The sequence below is a fragment of the Capsicum annuum genome, chromosome 10, assembly GCF_002878395.1.
Source record: "Capsicum annuum cultivar UCD-10X-F1 chromosome 10, UCD10Xv1.1, whole genome shotgun sequence".
Classification (NCBI taxonomy): Eukaryota; Viridiplantae; Streptophyta; class Magnoliopsida; order Solanales; family Solanaceae; genus Capsicum; species Capsicum annuum.
In genome coordinates, this window is record NC_061120.1 from 107,740,728 (window position 1) to 107,747,733 (window position 7,006).

The 7,006-nt window shown below is 34.9% G+C and overlaps 1 long non-coding RNA gene across 1 annotated transcript; it reads right to left on the bottom strand.

Moving 5' to 3' along the window:
* Window positions 1-2,210: 2,210 nt before the first annotated feature.
* LOC124887934 lies at window positions 2,211-3,628 on the bottom strand. The gene is made up of 2 exons (XR_007045575.1): window positions 3,526-3,628; window positions 2,211-2,248 (listed from the first exon to the last, which is right to left on the bottom strand). It is a non-coding gene; the product is annotated as an uncharacterized LOC124887934 (long non-coding RNA).
* Between the last annotated feature and the right edge of the window lie 3,378 nt (window positions 3,629-7,006).

Below are 7,006 nucleotides of genomic sequence, written 5' to 3' on the forward strand. Positions count from 1 at the left end.
AGTGATTTTTGCAGTGAAATTGAATAAAAACTTAGAGATACTTGTGCATCATAATTTGACATATATCAGGTTTTGAATATAGGATACTTCATAATGTATGAAGAGAAATAATGTTAGTTTTTTATAATGACTTTGGAAAATTTGATGGCATATTAGCTGAACCTCCAAGATTAATTATTATTCCTCTGATTAGTTCTATTTTTTTCATACTTTTGATGCTTGACTAAAATAGGGTAACTTTATTTGATGCAACCCCAAGCTCCCATGCTCAACTTCACTATTGATAAGGTTGATAAAAATTACTTAACTATCCATTGTTGATGTTCAACTTTAGTCAACCTTAGAATAAAGGACTTATAATTATTGAAAAGGTATGCATGAAAAAGTCTGGAATGAATATTCTTCTTAATTGAAAATAATAAGTTATGCTCAGCTGGAGTGACTTTAAATTATGGGAGTTCTATTTGAGTTAGAGGCCATGAAAGCTTGAGTACAACACAAATAAGATAACATTAACAATTAGGAGTCATGGTATGGTCGGTAGTACATAAACGCTAAAAGCACTGAGATGAGGATATCCTAAAATGAAATACCTAAAAGAGATTATAAATGGGACTAAAACATATTATCAAAGAAAGAGTTAGACCTAGAAATGACTAGTCAGATCCTTTAGAAGACAAAGTTGAGTTAAGAGGATAAATGGAGGGAAGTTTTGAATAGGTTCTAAGAGTATATTGTTGGTTCCTAGCATGAAAAAAGTTTTAAAAGGAAAGAACTCGAGAAGTAAGGGACACTTAGAGTAAGGAATAACTAAGATAAGAATAAAATAAAAAGGTGGGTAAGATATTAACATATACATTAAAAACATTGAGACATAGCAAATGAGATTACGCAACCTTTTGGGGTTGTGAACCCCTTTGAACTTTATGCAAGATTTCACTAATTTACATTCAACATATCAAGGGTTCCAAGGAATCCTAATCTGAATGAGATACATATTCCTTAGTAAAAATACTCAACCACGATCTAAAGGACAAGAGTTTTTCATGACACAGTTTTCTCAAATAGACAACTCAACAGCGCAAAAGCTTACAACTGTTGATGCGCCTCTGATCAGCCGATTCATAAGGCATTTTCCGCTAGGATATTTTAGGAATAAATGTCCATGAAAACACACAACTGTTATTAAAATAAAAAGAACAAGAGGTTCCTAGTGGAGAAAGGAATAAATGAAATGACAATTAAAATAAAACAATAAGCACATAGTTTATCAACAAAACCTCAAGGGTATCACTCATTAACCCTTTTGAGTACCTAGAGAGTGCATCAATAAAAACCACCAAAAACCTTAACTGGGCACCCCTATTTCTTGGATAGTGCCCTAAGTATAGTCTACTTCACAATCACCCTTATGTCTAAGTTAGTGAAAATTAACCAAACGTGCTTATAAATTTTTGTTATTGCCTTGGTTGCCACATCCGTCATTCAAGGATGATGTAAGTTCCTAAAGTTCACGTAAACCCTTCTTCAAGGATGTTTTAAGATTTAAAAAGGTTGGGATTTTTATCCACCAGCCCAATTTTGGTATTTGAGGATTTCACCCATAAATCCCAACTACTTTAGTTAAGCAATAGTATAACCCAATATCACAAACTAGTAAATGCACAAGTAAATTACATCCTACACATAATTACACCCTGATCTAGCACTATCCAAAGAGGAAGAATTACCTACACATAAAAATAGTAAAAAAGACATACTTAATGACCTCCATTGATTAGATTTATGAAAGTCTAAGTGAATGTAGCTTCACAATTTGAACATCCATAAATCTTTAATGGGGTTAGCTAATCCTTCACTTGGAATATACTCCAATGTATTTTTCACCAAAAATTAATATAATATTTTTTCTCCAAGTATGAAGGCTAAGTACTAGACAAAGTTCCCTAAAATTGGGAATCGTAGAATGAATAATGAATGATAGGGTTTGAGTAATCTTTTGGAACAATTTGGGAACAAATGTGTGCATTTACATTTTTTCGCTTAGGCTAATTTTCCACTAGGCCGCGATCATACCTACCGCGACCGTGGGAAATGCCACACAATTTTGGTATCTCAACCATCTTGACTGATCGCGATCATGATAACTGAGGCCATGTTCTGATCCTGGTCTTTAGCTATACTTCTTTGCTCCCTTTTGTTCTTTTTTATCTCTACTCTACATCTTTTCATATTGTCATCTTGGTGCCTGGAAAATGTGAATATTAGTGTATATAATCATAATTATGTCTCACTTATTCATCCAAAACATGGTATTGTGCATGAATGTGGAATACAATTGAGTGATGAATTCACCACTCATCAACACCCCTAACATAAAGCTTTGGTTGTTCTCAAGCAACACTATCTCTTACTATGAGACAATATACATTTATGCCCAATGTAGATAGCCTAATGATCACATTGACTTTAAGCTTAGTCACACCCACAAGTAGCTCTTTGCACATGGGCCAAGTTATTCTCAATTCACCCCTCAACATAAAAAGCAATATCTAATGATGCAAAAGACTTCAAAGAGCAACAATGCAACAACAACCAATACTTGAGAAATGACTCATATTTTACCATTGCTAACCTACATTCCTTTTGCCTCATTTCTTGGAAGGTGATAAAATCAACTACCTCAACTTGTTCATGTTCCTCCTCACAAGAAGAAAAATTCCACACCCCTATCTAACAAAAATGAAACAAGGAATTGTAAGTACAAAACTCTCCCCCTCACAATAAATCTCTATGCTAATAAGTGTCATACTATAGGATTTCCCCCATTTTCAATCACCACTACCATAAAAAAATGGTCGAAGACCTCAAAGGTTTTGTTGAGATTGTAATGTATATTCGGGTTAGGGTAGGATATCATTTAGGAAAAATATGGTTACACCCTCCTTGAAAATCTACATCATATTATTTAATCAATACTTTAACTATGGGTCACTTCCCCTTGTTTTCCTTTTTTTGATTACACAAGTGCGTACTATTGCTACTTTGTTTCACCCATTTTCTTTCTTTTCTCTTTCTTACAAATTTTGTGTAATTCCTTTCTTTGTTGGGTCCTTTCTTTTTTTCTCTAATCATTGGTTTTTAATGTTTAACATCTTAGAATCTTACTAACAACATCATGGACCAAAGTTAATTCCTTCAATTTTTACCACCCCCAACTTGGGATTTTAGCCTCAATTTACATTTTTAAGTTCAAGGATGGTATGGTTCAAAAGAGGGATAACAATTGAATGGCTCACAACTTGTAAAGTGTTTTCCAAAGAAAGGTCCAAAGGCTCAAAGTTGGTGACTAGGGATAACATTTATACACGAGTAGGATTTTTAGGTTAAGTGGGCTTCCAATGTCACAACAATGGACTAAGATCATCTCATCAACAAAATACAATCAAAATTAGCTCAAGAGAGACCAATGGGGAAAGTTCTAGATGACATAAGTACACATGAGATTTAGACAAAAAAACTCACCGCACATGTTATGTGAACTTGCCAAGGAGGCTTAATTTCCCCTTATGTTAGAGACAAATATAGAGTATCTGTCAATAAGTACCAGCCAAAGATTTTGGAGTCACAAAACGAGAAAAAGTTTTGTTAAATAGTTGCTCACCTCCATGCCCTTGATTTGTAAAAAATTTTTGGATGGTGAGGGTTGTTGTTTAATTTTCACCATGCATAATTTTCTAACTTATGGCAACAACCAAAGCCTTAATCACACATTTTGGCATAGTATAGGAAAACCAACCATATGGCTACTTAGACTTCTCCAATGATATGTGTGCAATCCCAAATTCACAATGCCATAGGTACTCAGAATTTCCTTGCATTTGTGATCTTGATGCTATGGGTACTCAGAATTCCCCCGTATCTATGTCTCAAAACCCAAATCACGATTCTTTTTCCTTAAGAATGTCATCACTCAATCTATCATAGAGAAAATCTCATCATGCATCACCATCATCATATTAAACTAAAGTAGAAAGAAAATCTAAAATAAAAACTAAATAACTAATCCATGAAATGTGGGCACCATCATAGTTCCCAAATGTAGGATCCTAAAAATCAAATTAAACATCCGTAATGTCATCATAAAAACATAAAAAACATCCAAAAATATATCAAAACAATTCAAATTTTGGCAAACCCAACTGAAAATACAGTAGTGTCCCCACTGCATAAGAAATATAGAAAGAGTTAAGGATGCTCCCTGAATCTTCATCATAGGATGCTATCTCTCTCAGAATCTCCATCATCTCCATCATTATCTGAACTGGACCACTCAGCTGGGGCCTCGTTATCTCTATCCACCTTTGGCAAAGGTAATCGCTCTTGGGGTTTGAGAACCTTGAAGATTCCCATCACCCCTTTCTAACTCATTGTGAAGAATTTATCTCTCTTTTTCTCTATCTTTACCATCTTTTGTGCAACTCCCTAAGGTCCCTGTGAGATTCAGCCAAGTCCGAATAAGCTTTGTCTAATCTGGCTTTAGTGGATGTTTGCTTCTTCTGCTCCTCTAGGTATACTTTAAAATTGGACTGAGCTACATATGAGTGGTAAGTAGTGGAGGACTTTCTTGATCCATGAGGCAATCTAGACACTAGCTCCTTAATTACCCATATCTCACCTAAGATCTCATTAAAAGGGTTTGCTAAAAAAGTTCTACATGAGTCTGTGTCCTCCTAGGTTGACTTGCCTGAGTCAACCTTTGTTTTCTTGGATTAAGAAGGTGAACCTTCACCTTGGAATTTGAGTAAGAAGATGTAGGGTCCTGGGTAAACCAAGTTATCTGTAGCATATTCCCCAATTTCTGCCTTCCTGCATAACTCAGTAATAAGGGAAGGAAAGAGAAAAAGTGTACCGCCTTGATTCTTGAAGTTCCTCCACTCTGAGATCATAATTTCACCTATGTTCAGAGAAATTCTAGGTAGGATACAAGCCACCATCCGAGCCTACATATTTATGATAGTAGTCATATACGTGGAAGGAAATACTCTACTACACATGACATTCAACCAAAGCCTGGCCTCCACCGTGAAGTCATTCATGGAAATTCTGATCTTGGTGGTAGACTAGGGAACTTCTTTTCGAGGACATAATATGTTCACTATCTAGGTCCCTGGCTCACACCTTTTTTCCTGGAACTAAGCCATGTCTACATTCGGGAGCAGATATATCATTTATCTGCTCTACTCTGAAATGCACCTCCTTTCCCTAAATTATCATCACTAGATTTGTGATAAATACTATGTTAAGGTTAGCATAGAACTCACAAACCCATTTCTCATTAGCATAGAAAGTGTCTGAGGTAAAGCATATCCACCTGGTAGAAGTGAGTCTAACATGGAATCTCAGGAGTTTCTCCTTTACTTTATCTAAGTACATACCCCTTTTTGGGAGTAATTTAGGCCTTGGAAAGTCAGTATTGTAGAGGTTGTGTCATTCAATAGACATGGATCTGGTACTGTTAAAGTCTCCCATTTTATGGCCGAGTACCTGTAAGACACACAATTTAGACTATTAGTCGCATTCTTACACCAAAACCATGTTAGCTTAATAAGATAAACCCATGGGTTAATTTCATAATGAGTTTTGGGGTAAGAAATAGATGTGAAGAATTTTTAATTTCAGTAGAAATCTGCTCTTAATTATGGTGATCACGGTAACTGAAATCAGCCAAACACTAGATTTTAACCCCAAATTTTTGTTCCAACTAGTCATACAATCATCATGCCTAAGGAACTTACTTGGAATGTGCGATTATAACCTCATAACTCAATGAAATTAACATGGAATTCATTGGGGCATTAAATTAAACACATAGTGTACACGTTGTTTTAACAATTTTAGTCTAAAATTTTGGTACTCAAGACTTCCCCGATGATGCGTACACCCTCTACAATAGCTAACCACAATAATTGTCAAAAACATGAATGGATTTTGCATTCTAAATACTATTTCATGCCTCTTACTAAAAACAAGTCTCAATCCTATAACAAACATACAAACGAGGGAGTTGTGACAACATACCGGATTAGATGATGCAAATGAAATATAATGCTCACATGGACACTTAATACAAAGCCGTACACTTAGGTACGACTTAGCTTGGGTGAGTCTTACCTTAGATTGTATTGGGTCTAATATGTAGGCCTTGGGTATGAGTTATGGGTGCTACTCGTATAGGGAGGTATGATTTGTATAGGGTAGTTGTACCCTATGATGGGATTTTATGCAGTCTAAGTAAGGGACATCTATACATTTCCCCACTTAACATAATAAGTCCACACAACTTTTAACTAAATTGGGAGGTTATTTGCCCTATTATTATATTTATTAAAACTTAGAAAACATACTCTAATCCTCTCAAAAGTTATTGGGCAAAAAAAGCGAGGATTTTATCTTAAGGATTAGTTTGGGGCTTGTCTTGGTGAATTCTCTCTATCATATTTTCAATTAAGGGATGTACTCTTCCCTCATTGTTAGTTCAAACTAAAGGCATGGTTTTATATAATGTTTTCATGGTATGATTTATTCTATGGCTTTGGGGTTTTCATCGTATTAGGGCTTTAGTTATAATGTCTTAGTTATGGATTTCCCATGTTTTAATTATGTTTTTAAATATTTTAATGGTGGTTTTGGATAATTGGTGGTATGGGAATGTTCACATGGTAATTAATTTTTAAAATACTATGCCCCAAACGTATTTGATAAAATTCCTATGATAATGCCTTTACTATATTATTGCATTTTAATGGAACTATTGCATGGTTTGAACTTTGTAATGGAACTCTAAATATTTTAAATGGTTTGGAATGGTTAAATGGAATGGTTTGGTTTTAAATTGAATTTTCTTGTGAGGTATAATGCAATCCCCCAAGTAAACAAGTTAATGGACAACTTGTGAGGTAAATGGGAATCCCCTAAGAAAACACAATGGAACACTTGTAAGGTA